This window comes from Periplaneta americana, chromosome 10 (assembly GCF_040183065.1).
Source record: "Periplaneta americana isolate PAMFEO1 chromosome 10, P.americana_PAMFEO1_priV1, whole genome shotgun sequence".
Classification (NCBI taxonomy): Eukaryota; Metazoa; Arthropoda; class Insecta; order Blattodea; family Blattidae; genus Periplaneta; species Periplaneta americana.
The window spans coordinates 131,913,603-131,929,045 of record NC_091126.1 but is presented as its reverse complement, the minus strand read 5'-3'; the positions used below and the strand labels follow the sequence as shown (position 1 = coordinate 131,929,045).

Below are 15,443 nucleotides of genomic sequence, written 5' to 3'. Positions count from 1 at the left end.
TCCGGAGATTGGCCCTTCGCATTTTTCACCACATTATGAAACAGCTGTTGGTTCACCCATCACATTTGCTCTTTGGCTTCCGAGTACCAGATAAGATTAGTCAGTGATAATCCCTGAATACAAAGAATTCTGTAATTTCCACATTGTAACACGCCCTCGCAGATCGTTGCTTTTTTTTAGTATACATATCGCCTTTTGAAGGGAAGGTTTGATAGCATTGTGTAGGAACAAATATTGGCTCTTTCAACCGTGCGAGATGTGGCTGCTTGTAATAGGGAGCACACGAACTTATAACACATTACAAATCACCAGAAATGATAAATTCATAAGTCATTCAAATAACGAATTTGTAAATAAATATACTATGTGATGTAGTAAAGTGATGATAATATATTGTAGTCTATAGTACTACTGTAAATTTAATTCTCAAATGTTGTACATATCTACTAACTTCTACAATGTATATGTGGATAAGCTTACATTAGTATAATACGAATAACAAATGTACTGTTGGAAACAGACTTCGCTTACTATAACGTCATCCAAAAATTTACGTGTAGACCTACATTTTGAAGTAGCAGCCCGCTTAGCGATGATTTATTGTGTCACATTTCAATCATATCTCTCGACTAATACATTACATATTATGTAATTTATTGGCTTACCATGTAATAAGTGTTGAAACTGTCGACCATTGTCTCTTATGCTCTTCTCACATTTTTGAAATGGTTTCAAGGCAATATAGGCCTATGCTCGATTTCGTCTCTATCGATAGAATTGAAACCATGGTACATGGTTAGTTTCCTTCAATTTATAAACGACTTTTGTCATACAAGTCTTTTGCATTAAAAATTTCTTCGCTTTCCACTTATTTCTTTAATACACCTGCCTGTTGAACTAACTTACTTACCGATTTCGTGGGAGACTGTTCTACCCTATTTTCTATGCCCTCAAGTTTTTCTTCAGGTATAACAAGATTTGTGCACCTTAAATTTGTATTAAAATGAGTCGGTTATGTCATTTTTTTCACTAAATTCTGCATTTTTGAATGAGATGTTTTTGAATGCAAAGATCTCCCCAGAGAAATACAGTACGACCCTTTTTTTAAGATTTCTTCGTAATATACGTATCATAAATGAAGGTTCCCTGTTCTAAGTTATACTGCATTGCCATAAAATAAACTGAACTTTACTGAATGGAAGTCAGATGTATACTAATGCTATAATCTTGATGTCCCTTCAGTCAGTGTCATCCGTCCACGCTATGCAACACAGACATAACGAGCCCAACAGAGTACACGACCTCACTGGTCACACCTAGGGCCCTGATGATAGAACTTGAATGTAGTTCCGAAACTTGGGAAATATTGTTGCAAGACACTTCGGAATGACCGAAAGTCTATTTATGAACTGCAGTTACAGTGTGAAGGATTTTCAGTTCGACGCAAAATTATGTGCATAATTATTTGCCAAAAATGAAATGTATTTTCCCCTTTACTTCTCTAATATCTAGGAGCGTGAGTATATTTTCATCTGTTCGTATGTAGTCCAAAATTATTGCTTAACCCTTTGCAGCATAGTGATTGTTCAGAACAACCTCCGTTTTTTTTTCTTTCTAAATTTTATGGCACAGATATTCCACCAAGGAACCACCTCTTGAGTATACATGGAGGTGCCATCTATGTTTTGAAATTGTGTGCAGAGTTAAAATGATGACAAAAATTGATCGAAGCTTTGTTATGATACATGAAATGAAAAAAAAAATTAAAAATTAATTTGTGCTGCTAAGGGTTAAAGATTTCAATTGGGTATGAAATAATGTAATAAACAGTTTCCCAGATTCAGACGGATTTGAGGATATCATTCATTTATTTAGTCTTCTGTCCAAGGGCAGATCTTTCGTGTTCTGTCCACTTTCACTGCAAACCCAGCTTTCTTCAGTCTTTCCTATTTTCTGCCTTCCTCTTTCTCTCTTCAAATGATCCATATATCTTAATATCGTCTATCATCTGATAACTTCTACCCCGAACTCTTCTCCCGTTCACCATTCCTTCCAGTGCATCATTCAGTAGGCAGTTTCTTCTCAGCCAGTGACCCAACCAATTCCTTTTCCTTTTCCTGATCAGTTCAGCATCATTCTTTCTTCACTCACTTTTCCAACTCTTGTTTATAATATTTCATAACTTTTTTCTGTAATAAATTAATTTTTCAAGAATATTCCTAACGATGGTTTTCGAGTTCAGTTCCATGTTTGTCCTTCTTAAGAGGAAGACACGTTGATTTTTTCTCTTATAAAAGTGATTACATTTCATTTACGTTATTTCTTATTTAACTGGCTCGAAGCCATTTGGTATTAACCAAATCCGTCCAGTACTTCAACAGAAGTTACTCTAAGCAGCAAGAAAGCGTCCCGAAAAAGAAAGTTTTTCTTTTCTCAGTGATAAGGAAAATAATTATTTCCGTCAACAACTCGAAATCGTTATTTGTGACATCATAGCGTTTTTATATTTACAATAGGCCTAACTTGTGTTATCGCAAAGTAACTTTTAACGAAGTAAAATTGTACGTAGAACGCTCATTCGTTGTTGAATGATTTATGGCATCGTGATAATTTTTATGAAGTACGTTCTCGTAATATTCGAAATATTACATAAGAATGTAGGAAATAGCAATACATTAATCATTAGACGAAACTGAAGTAGTATTTAGAATTCAATATGATGACCGATATATGAGGGGCTCACAACCAGAGTGGACCAAGTCCACCAGTGATCAGTTTGTGGATTAATACAATCTCGGATGAAGAAAACTTAGATTTATTCATGGCAATAACAAACAAAGTCCATAATTCATTTGTTACTCCACAGAGGACAGCATTTCCTATGAAAGTTGAAGGTTGCTAAGCGTGAGCCAGGAACTTTAAGACTCAATATCTCAGAACTACTCCAGATGGACTTGGTCCACTCTGGTTGTGAACTCCTCATATTATGCTTGATATTAAACGTACTGTTCCATATTAAAGCATTACGGAGATACCAGGAAACAATATTGTAATTAAATGCGACATATGTATTTACATTACATTTATGCAAATTCCGCTGATAATATAGTTTCATACCTCCCTCTGTTTACTTATCAGCTTTATGCGTTCTTTTAATTAAATGAAATTGTTTCAATTTTTTTTTCTGTGTTCCAGACATTTGTTAACAAACACGAAGCAATTGTTAAAATTAAGGTTGTTATAAAAGAACCGTTACTGTTATTTACAAAAAAAAATTCAGTCTCGACATTACTAACGTAGTCAGAGAGACGTCTAAGTTCGATGTACGTCTCATAATTCATGTGACTGTAAATTCTCAGTATTTGTTGGTAAAATATTTTCAAGTAAACTTAGTCACTTGTTTCGACAGTCTTGTCTTTCATTAGTTACAATTCGGTTGAAACTTACACAAAGATGTTCTTGTGAGTTACTAACGAGTGAACAATTTATCTACCAACCGAGAAGGGACAGCTTGGCTATCACCGAGTGCGGTCCCACACGCTGGTTATGACATAACGGTGTTCGAGGACTGGAATATCAAAAGAAATGTGTAGTTCCCTTGATAACGCGACCTAATTCTCAGCGACTTTTAACTCTGTGGAACTTTAAAATATTTCCGACGATGTGGCTGTGTGAAAAGCGTATTAGCTTCCCAATCAAGAGGTCCGTGGTTCGATTTTTCAGCGTGGACAATGGAAGAGATTTATTTTCAGTCCATGTAATTAGATATTTTGTTCCTTGTCATATGTTGTCTCACCGATTATTCTGCTCCGTGCAGATCACACGAACAGGGAGGTCTGTAGTGTGACTGTAGAGTGTTGTTCCATAGCTGTATGCCTTTCTCTATTTGTCGAATAAGAGTTACTGCCCTGTTTCCGTAAACAGCATGTGGGAGCGTGCCCGCCTGTAGTCAGTCATCGTTATTCGGGTGGGAGATAATTTGCTCACTCGGAATTTCTTAAATTAATTGAGTTCAATTCACTCTAATGATTCCTTCCCTTTTTCGTTTCTTACAAATTTCTCTCTTCTTCATTGTTTATTATTTATTACTCATACATATTCTTGTTCGTTGTTTCCTCTTTCTTCCTCATTTCCTAACCCGGTTTCCAAGAACCGAAATGAATCGCAAAGAAAGAAAGGGAAATGAGAGGAGGAACAATTAAAGTATACGCGGTCACTCTTCCTTACAAGGGAATTTGGGGGTGTGAGAAAGAATTTATGAGAGCTCCAAGCATGTTTGCCACTTGTCTCGGTCCTTTCTTCACCGTTCAGTTGAAGGAACTTGAGAGCAATTTAAAGGTGTAAAGCCGAAAATGGAAGTAACGTAATAGCTGCCACATAAGGCGAAGCCCTCTTTTCATGTTTCCCTTTCTTTCATTTATTCATTTCTTCTTTCTCTTTTTATTCTAAAAAAATGTCCTTCTTTCTTTGTTTTATATTTTGCAATCCTATTTTTTATATCTCATTTCCTTTTTTTCCTCTCCCTTGCCTTCGTAATCTCTCGCTCTCCTTTCTTTGCTCTTTTTTCCTTATTATCATCTGTTCTACCATTCTATTATTTCATTACCTGTATACCTCTTCTCTCTTTCAATTTCCTTTGTTTTCTGCCTCTTTCCACTCCTTTAATCTTCTTTCCATATTTTATTTATCTTAGTTCGCTTTCTCTATGCACCTTCTTCCCTCTTTCTTATGTTTCTTCCAATTTCTTTGTTATACCCATATTCGTCCAAGGTAATCTTTCCGTTACTTCGGTGACAGTTAAGTCCAAACTCTGTCGAGACCGATGTTGATTCTTAGTATGACATGCTTTGGTAATGGAGTAAACCTAGGGCTTCCGTGTCGTAAATGCAGGTTAAAGAACCCTGTTTCTGATAATATGACTCCAGGCAAAATGTATCTGTAATGTTTTGCCTAAGATAAATGTCGACGTTGAATAGCCTGCAAGCCTACAGATGAAAGCGTCGTTGCGCCGCTTTATTGATCGGTTGCGATTACTGACGTGTTACACCCTGTGGAAACAATTGACATTAGGCACAAAAGCCTGAAATTCAGTATTAAAATACTTTCCTTACTAGTGTTAAAAGTACTTTTCGCATGCTACCACATTTATTTAATTATTTATTTATTTATTTATTTTGCTAATAATTATAACATAAAATATAAATAACTAGGAAAAACTTTAGCTTGCCCCTGAAAGAGTAGAACTTGTGCTCAGAGGCGGATTCCTGAATTGAAATTAAGAAGTATAATATAATACAATTTGTCTTATGTCTACTACGCAATAAGAATATATAAATTGAAATTTGCAATTTTTTTTATTTTTATAAAATCCATACATAACTTTTTAAATTTAATACTAGAACTATTAGAATTGACAAGATTAGGATATTTAAATATAAATTTGTTATATATTCTTGGGCCTAAATTACTACTATGGTTAAATACTGTAGCAGTGTTGCATTTTGGTTCAAATAATCTTAAAGAATTCATACCTTTTGTTTCATAACTATGAGAATACAATTCAAAATTATTTCTATATTTATATATCAATTTTATTAATACAATAGATAATAAATTTGTCTTACTTAAATAACATTAAAGTCTAAAAACAATATTTGAGATGGAAAATCAATAGGTTTATGAAGACATATTTTAATTATTTTCTTCAATTAATAAAGTTGATTAAAATCGGATTTAAATAAGCTACCCCATCTTATAATTCCATACATAAATACCGATTGAAATAAAGTCAAGTATATTGTGCGTAATAAACTTAGTGACAAGTAATTCCTAATAAAACAAAATAATGTATTGCTTTACGTAATTTATTACAAAGGTAATTAATGTGTTGATTCCATTTTAAATGATTGTTGAAAATGATGCCTAAATTCTTAACTTTACATAGTAGGCGTAATGAGGTTTAACATAATTGCCCACTTTTAAGAGATCAATTTTTAGGAATGGCTGTCTAAAAATGTAATTTGTGCATATGGTGTACGTAAAATGCTTACCATAGCAGATAAAATCGCTTAATCATAAAACTTCGTCACTTCATCGGGAGTGCCAACAAAAAGTGAAAAGTGTACTATTATTATCTTTAAAATAAAAATTATTATTATTATTATTATTATTATTATTATTATTATTATTATTATTATTATTATTATTATTAATTCTCATCCCTGGTTACAATTTTCTTTAATTTTGTCCTCTTATTTTTTTCTCTCATTTTCTTTTTTGTTTCCCTAACTTCCTTGTCTATATTTTGTTCTATCGTTTCGTGTCTCATCTTTATTTAATTCATAATGTTGCAATAGCTACGAAAGTTTTCTAGCAAGTTACTTCATATAATCAACTGCCTGGATATACAATCCATCATGTTCTCTGTGAGATAGGTAGCGTAGTAAAAAATGTACATTTCGTAATATGATACAAGTTTATAGCATTGATAAAAAGCCAGATAAATGTTATCAGCAGTAACAATGGATGGAATCATGCAGAAAATAAGTGTAAGGGAAGTGGAGTTTGAAGTACAAATTGGCTCACTGTGATAAGAGCGGACCTCTGCTCCGCCGAGACAGCTTGACTCTTTCTTTTCTTCGTACAGAGGCACGCCTGTTATGCGTAGATAAATTCCATCCATTACTTAATGCGCTGTGTAAGGCAACATTCCTTCCTTATTTAAGTAATAAATAAATATAATTTGCCAATGACGTATTACGCGATTTCTATATTCGTCGGGGCAACACCTACATTTGCGTTACACTTTTTCCTGCAATCCGGGATGTTGATGGAATAGCATCTGCCAAAGAATCCTTCAGTGTTACAGTTTGGTTTGCTTCGGTTACGTAAACCGCTGGAAAGAACGTTCAAGTCCCGTCGAGAACAATTGGACGGAGTTACGCAATAAGAGACCAAGCGCCAAAAACCTGTTTCGAGATATTGGCCATTGAAATAAATCTGTTTTTTATAAACCATTTTATGCAAAAACTATTATAACATTCATACTATTACAAAAAAAGTAGCACAAATAATACCAAAAAATGCTAACCGATTTTTAAGAAGAGACTAGCAGTTGAATTAATATTTCAAAGCAAAATAAATTAATGAATTTTATGCAGTAAACGAATTTTTGCTTGCAAATAGCAGCAAAATTCAGATATCGCATTCAGATTTTTTCCGAATTAAATTAGCCTGCCATCAACAGATTTGTGCAAATATCTCATTCTTTTTTTTAAATTGTCGGTTGGTCTATTGTTGCGTAACTCCGTCCAATTGGAATTTTCAGATACACTAACTAAGAACTTCAGTTTCCCTCGCTAGCAATATAGTCCACAATTCAGAAGCCACCGGCGTGGCTCAGTCGATTAAGGCGTTTGCCTGCCGGTCTGAAGTTGCGCTCGGGCGCGGGTTTGATCCCAGCTTGGGCTGATTACCTGGTTGGGTTTTTTCCGAGGTTTTCTCCAACCGTAAGGTGAATGCCAAGTAATCTATGGCGTATCCTCGGCCTCAACTCGCCAAGTACCATCTCGCTATCACCAATCTCATCGACGCTAAATAACCTCGTAATTGATAAAGCGTCGTTAAATAACCAACTAAAAAAACAATTCAGTACATTTATCATATTGCAGCAGGTGTAAAAATATATGGTTTTTCTTGAACTCTAATTTAAGGGGCACACACACTGGATTTAATAATTCAATATGCACCCGGATAAGAAATGCTGGATTGCATAATGAAGAGCTTTTTCACAATCGAAAATGATAGTTACCTTAGAAACTATTTATAAAGCAAATTATTTTATTTTACAAATACAATATATGATTTAAATAATTATATGTAATCAATTTTGCACGATATTTACACAGTTACACATGTATTATAATAATTTTAATATATTTTCTCTTTACGAATATCGAAATTTAAATTTGATATTTATTTATTTATTTATTATTTATTTATTTATTTATTTATTTATTTTATTTTATTTTATTTTGCTAATAATTGTAACATAAAATGTAATGTATACAGAAAAACTTTAGCTCGCCCCTGAAAGAGTAGAACTCGTGCTCAGGGGCAGATTCCTGAATTGAAATTAATAAGTATACATTAGAATTTGTCTTATGTCTACTATGCAATTAGAATATATAATTTAAATTTACAATTTTTCAATTTTTATAAAATCTATACACAACTTTTTTAATTTAATACTAGAACTATTACAATTGACAAGATTAGGATATTTAAATATAAATTTGTTATATATTCTTGAGCCTAAATTACTACTATGATTAAATACTGTAACAGTGTTGCATCTTGGTTCAAACAATCGCAAAGAATTCATATCTTTTGTTTCATAACTATGAGAATACATACAATTCAAAATTATTTCGATTTTTATATGAATGCTAACATACTTTGTGTCCCAGAAATGCCGTCAACATTAGACGAATAGCCAACACAAATCATGCTAGCAGGGATGGAAAAACATGTCGATTTAGAACCGGATTTATAAATACGGTTAATCTAAAGATTATGTTAAACCTAAGTTAAACCTGACCGCGAGTTTAACTCTACGTACCGTATATCAGAGTCTCGGTTAAGTTAAACCGTAGTGGAATACGATTGGTATTACTGCTAGGAAAGAAGAGAAGACCATCGCAGCCGTTTAATTACATTACTGATTTAAAATAGCCGACGCTCGTGGAGAATCTTCATTAATAAACATATTTGTTCTTTGATATAAGAGAGAGTATCATAAAATCCTATAGAGGACCAATATCGCGTACTTCAGTATGCTTGTCAGTCTGATGGTTATATCATATCGCCCTGCACCCGGTGACAGAATGTGATGTGTTGCGTTGACCCAAGATTGCGAATGATTTTGTTTATTCATTCATTCATTCATTCATTCATTCATTCATTCATTCATTCATTCATCCATTCATTCATTCATTTTATTCCATAGATCTTACATGAGCAGTGAAGCTTTAAGATGTGGAACAAGTCCAAATCTTACAATATTACAATTACAATTTTTACAAATTTTTATAGTTTTACAATTTAGTAATTTTCTACAATTTTTACAGTTTTGTGCAATTTTTTACAATATTTTGGCGAGATGTAGCGAGGTGAGGTGAGGTCCGAGGATTCGCCAAAATATTACCCGGCATTTGCCTTTTATTTGGGGAAAACCTCGGAAAAACCCAACCAGGTAATCAATTCAAAGGGGGGGTAATCTAATCAAAGGGGGGGGTAACTCCTACAGTGAAACATGTGGAAATTTGATATTATATGGGTTTCCTGTTGTGATGAATGTGATGAATTGTCACGATATTGGGGTCAAATGTTTACGCTGTAGGTAACTTTTTCCACTTTCATGACCCTATCTTCAAATTTATAACTATAATAAAAATAGTTTCTTTTTTCATATTTCTCGGAACAAGCACTCCGAAATTTATTTCCATCGACTTAGCTGTTTTCTTCAAGGTTTGTTCGGCCACGCACTTATTTTCGCGTTCCCCAAGGAAAGCACTTTTCTTAAGGCACGTTAATGCCACTCCCAAGGAAATTCTTAATGACCTCATGTGAATATTTCCTCACAATCTGCGCATATTGTTACGTCTACACAGCAGAAATTCAAGTACAAAAAATGACAGAGGAATGGAGGAAATCCCTATGTTTGCGTGTAATGCCTATAAAAAAGGAATCACTGTAAAGGAATTAGGATAAGCGGATAGAATTTGCTGTAAGATGTGTATATGTCTAATGAACAGAAAGAAAGAAGCTAGGAATAACGGGTTAATCCTCTAATAATAATAATAATAATAATAATAATAATAATAATAATAATAATAATAATAATAGAAAAATAATTTATTAAAGCAGAATATTCTATTAAGAGGATAAGTAAAAAACGGTTTTTGAACCACAGACTTACAGTATTAATATTTAACGGATGTACTGTACGTTCATAAGTAATCGATAGTATCCCATAAAATATTATTTATCCATCTTATATAAGTAATGTTGAGGTGATGGTGATGGTGATGATGATGATGGTGATGATGGTGATGATGATGATGAACAGAATAGTTCTTACGATTTACTCCTGTTTGTAGAATTGAAATCTGCCTGTTCCTTCACCTTTCACAATTTCGTTCATCGTACGAATGTTTGTTCTTAGTTTTTTTAATCTAAACGCGTGAAATATAAAAGTGGTTTTAGGAAGTTCATTTAGGCTGTTTCCAATTGACACTTTTTATTTAACATTTAATACTTACTCCCACGTTTGCAAGACGGTCTTTATCAAATATTAGGTCTTAATTGTTTGATGTATGAATTGTTTACTTTTGTAATTTAATTTACTTTGATTAATTGTATTGTATTGTATTTATGTATTTATTTACACTGCAAGTGGGCAAGCACCCGGTGGCAGTGGTATATACAATATAAACAATATACAATAAAATGATAAGCAATACACAATAAAATTTACAATACACAATACAATAAAGTATAAAAAATATGTGGGTGTTCATAAACGTTTTATCTCCGCGTAACGTCGTACAAAATATTATTATGGACATTAGAACATACATTCTGTTAATGGTCTTAAATTAATCAGCTGAAGAGTTGAGATAAAGAAATAGTTGATTAGATAATGTGATCATCTGTTAATTATAGTACATATTAAACTTTCAATGCCACTTTCAATCAAACCCTTTTACTGTCTTTCCGTCATTCGCATTACCACTCTGATATCAAAGCCCCTCACGAACGCCTATTCTTTACTATATAATAATTAGTCACATTTCATTAAAATTTATGTGTCTATGCTAAGCACAATTAAATAACAGGTTGTCTTAAACAGGTTATAGTTCCAATTAGTCGAATATACAGTACATAATGGCTTTTATTAATAAGAACTAGGTGTATAAATTTGTAATTGGTTCAAACTAGTAAGCTCCGTGAAAATTGCAATAAAAATTTATTGTAACCTTTTTAAAACATAAATAAAAATTTAAATATTCATGAAATTTAATTTTAATGAAAATTTTCGTAATTAACTTCATTAATGGAACGAATATTTTCACTATCTAAAGCTATTCTTGGCCGATTTCATTGGTATTACCCTCTTTTTCTACTGGCTTATTTCTTGTTAACCGTTTCGTAGGTTCTTATAGACTACCAAAAATGCATAAATTAAAAATTTTAAAACGGCTGAAGTACAGTTATTCAGTTAGGATTTTTTTTAAGTATGTAGCCATGATTTTGAATTTCATTTTAACAAGAAAAATGAATATTTGCGTTTGTTTCCTAAAATTTATTAGGGTTTCATGTTAGTGTTTAACTTTTCCTCCCGCATTAACGAACCTGTGGCAACAAAATCGTGAATGATTTACGAAAACTTGCATAGGGGAAGAGATGAAGGCATGTCGTAAACATGATAGACGTGATTTATCGTGAAATACCTTTGAAAGCGAATGTGTCGCAACCTTCAACTTCTTCTGTATGAAGACTTCAAACTTCTGTATGAATAAGTGACGGCTTAGCAACTTGAGTTGTAATCTCTGTCCGTGTAATTAAGCACTAGTATTGAATAACAAGTGACAAACAAAGAATCACATTTTCTCGATAATGTAATCTGTATGTATAAACAAAGATATATACTTAATTGGATTGTCATAAATGCTCTGAAATATGACAAGGTAATCTTTGTTTTCAATGCGTCTTGTCGACTTGACTTAGATTACAAGATAGCAGTTGAGGAGAAGGAAACCCCTTGTTAGAATATCGCGTCTTATCTTAAAGGTTCAAAAAATGCGTTTTATCTTAAATACGAATTTAAGGAATAAACTAACTCTCAATGACGTAGTGTCTATAATAAGAAAGAGGAGATACAGGTATATTTAGTCAAATAAGAAAGTCAAACATTATCTGTTTCATGTTGAGACAACGTTGGACTTAGATCTGTCCTTGTAAAGCAGACTTGATTTGTAGGTAACAATATTATAGGCCTACAGACAACTGAAACAAATATGCTGCAGTGGTTCTATAAAGCACATACAGAGAGATGCAGCAGTAATGGGTAAAGCACAACTCAAACATAAAGGTACTGCAGTAACGATTATGTAAACCAGAACTCAAACAGAGGTACTAGAATAATGATTATGTAAACCAGAACTGAAACGCAGGTACTCCAGTAACGGATATAAAAATGACAACTCAAGCACGTAGTTATTTGAATAATGGTAATGTGAAGCACAACTCTAAGTTAGGAAAACTGCAGTATGGTTATGTAAAGCACAACTCAAAACACAGAGATACTGCAATAACGGTAATGTAAAGCACAACTGAAAAACAGAGGTACGGTACTGCACTGAAGGTTAGGTAAAGCACACATCAAACACAGAGGTATTAGAGTAACTGTTATGTAAAACACAACACAAACACAGAAGTACTGCAGTAACAGTTATGTAAAGTATATACAGTAGACATGTATCAGTAGCGAATGTGTGAAGTATAATTCTAACGCAAGCGTGCAGCAGTAACGGATGGGTAAAGAATAAGTCAAGCATAGGCAACAGTAACGGTTGTGTAAAGACTAACTCAAACAAAGGAGTGCGTTAGTGAATAATGTGTAAAGCATAACTCAAAATCAGAGGTGCATCACTAACAGTTGTATAAAGAATAAGTCAAACGCGGTAGTAATACAGTAGAGTATCCATTATCCGTAACAATTGGGGAGAGAGGGTGTCCAGATAACTGATTTTTCGGATAACCAATCATTTACGAAAACAATTTGCACCAGTTTCATAGGAGCAGTATGAAACAAAGAAACACAGATATTAAACACAAAACTGTACATAAAGTATATATTTTGTATCACACGTCTTACAAATAACACAGAGAACTAATTAGCCTAGTTTGACAAGTTCAAAATGGCCATTAAAGTAGGCCTAAAGTTTAGGAAAAGAAGTCGACATTTTTTTGTTTTTGCTTCATAGCTGATATTCGTTTTATTTTTGCCGCTATATCTCGAAAACAGCGCTAACAAAACTTCTACATGGCAAGTGGTAAAAATTTTAATTTGCCGACTGGAACTCTTTTGGTTAACCGATGTTTCGGTTGATCGGTATTCGGATAATCGATGCTCTACTGTAGTTTTCAAAAGAATGAGTATAAGGCATGGATGTAGCAGTAAGAGTTGTGTAAAGCACAAGTGAAATATAGGGTACACATTAATGGTTGTGTAAAACATAACTCTTAACATAGACGTGAAGTACTGATGGATGTGTAAAGAATAAATTTAATACAGATGCAAGTACATCATTTATGGTTCTATAAAGTGTAATTGAAATACTGGGCTGCATTATTTATGTTTGTGTAAAACATAACTCAAACACAGTTGTGCAGCATTAAGTGATGTGTAAAGCGTAATTCAAACAGGAAGTTGCAGCAGTAGTAGTTGTGCAAAGAATAATTCAAATACGAAGGTTCATCTCTAATGGTCCTATAAAAAATAACTCAAACACACGTGTGCATCGGTAACGCTAGTGCAAAACATAACACAATTACAGGGATGCATCAGCAACGGTTGTGTCAAGCATAGCTCAAACAAAGGGTGCAGTAGTAACCGTTGTCTAAAAAACTCTATATAATACATTGGTGCATCAGTAATGGTTTTTTAAAGCATAACTCAAATATATGGGCACATCACTTTTGGTTGTGTAAAATACAGGATTGTTTCCGATCTCTGATAACGAATTTGAATGACGTCATGTGCGTCAGGAATCACACCGACAACTGAATTGCGGCGAGAAGTGACAGACCAGTAGTGAGTGATTTCATAATCAGAGTGCACGGTGTATCACAGTAGCAATGACCAAAAAAATCGAGCCTTTTTGGGAGGGGTACATAACAACGCTTTCCGATGCCAAGTACACCTACGTGAAAGGCATCTTGTGTGTATGTAATAAGACTGAAAAGCTCGGATGGGATTAATTCCAGAGTGGAAAAAGCAAGCAAATCCACCCCCGTCAAAAGTCGCCGCACCCCACGAGATAATACAAATTAATTCCATTCGAGCTTTACCAATCTTTTAAGTACACAGAAGATGCCTTTCTTGGAAATAACGAAACCTAGTTTATTGCAGACTTATTTCATTTTCACTTAACTGTACTTGGCATCGTAAAGGTTTGTTATGTATACACCTCCCAAAAAGGCTCTATTTTCTTGGGAATTTCTGCTGTGAGTCGCCATGAACTCTATGAGATCACTTACTACTGGTCTGTCACCTCGCGCCACAGTTCAGCTGTCGTGTGACTCCTTTCGCACATGATGTCATTAAAATTCGTTATCAGAGATCGGAAAAAAACTTTGTATTACTCAAATACATGGGTGCAGCTGTGACTGTTGTGCAAAATATAACTGATACAAGAATGCACCTAGTATAACTATTGTGTAAAGCAGAACTCCTAATACTGGTATATAGGAATAAAGATTTTGTACAGCAAAAATGGAACGCGAATTGCATCATAACAAGTATTCATACTCTCGAGATGTTGCTTCCTTCGTGTAACTTGAAACCATTGAAAGTAGTATTATTTTACTTGGAAACTAGGCTATATGAAGGGGTTGTTGGAAGTGTCATTCACAAATTTGAAACTGAAAAGTGTATTAAGACTGGTGTAATTGCTATTTATTTCAGTTCCATAATTTTCTGAATAGAGCCAGTTTATTGCGCAATTTTCTATTATTACACAACGTCAATTTGCATTACTAATTTGATAATGGATGTACTGTTGCTGGCAGACATCAATCAAGCAAGCAAATACCTTATTTTCCTTCAGAGCAAATCGGTTTGCCGACAGCTTCTGACATGCGTGAGCATTTCTGTTGACGTGACAAAATATTGATGGACTATTACAGAAGGGAACATATAACAGATGTTACTCAACAAATAAAACATATATCACCGCAAACCTACTAGTTTGTACATAATAATCTTCAGAAAATAACAGGGTAACAAGTTACGAAACGGAACGTTATAATGTGTCATCGAAAATATGTTACAAAGTTCATATAATTTTAAATATCAAGCATTATTAAGCATTGTAAATAAATCATAATATAGGCTACAGGGTGGAAGCGGTGTAAATTTCCGCATTGAAAGGAAGGATAGATTACATGAAAATAAATAAAAAATCTATTACACTTTTTTAGATTAAGTGTATGGTTAAATTAAATAATTGCATCGAAAGTCTAAGCACGCTGGCATCATCGCAATGCCCAAGATTCCGCAATGAGGCATTGAACTCATTCAACGTGAGAAGTATTGCAAAATCAAGCGACTGCTTCGGCCCAGGTTTTTCTCGACCAAATGTAATATATCCTCTTCC

General features: G+C 33.7%; 1 protein-coding gene across 1 annotated transcript in view; it reads right to left on the bottom strand.

Annotated features, from left to right (window-relative positions):
- The window catches only part of vri (vrille), a 283,942-nt gene that overhangs the window by 137,697 nt on the left and 130,802 nt on the right, over window positions 1-15,443 (bottom strand). The gene's annotated exons all lie outside the window — the stretch shown is intronic.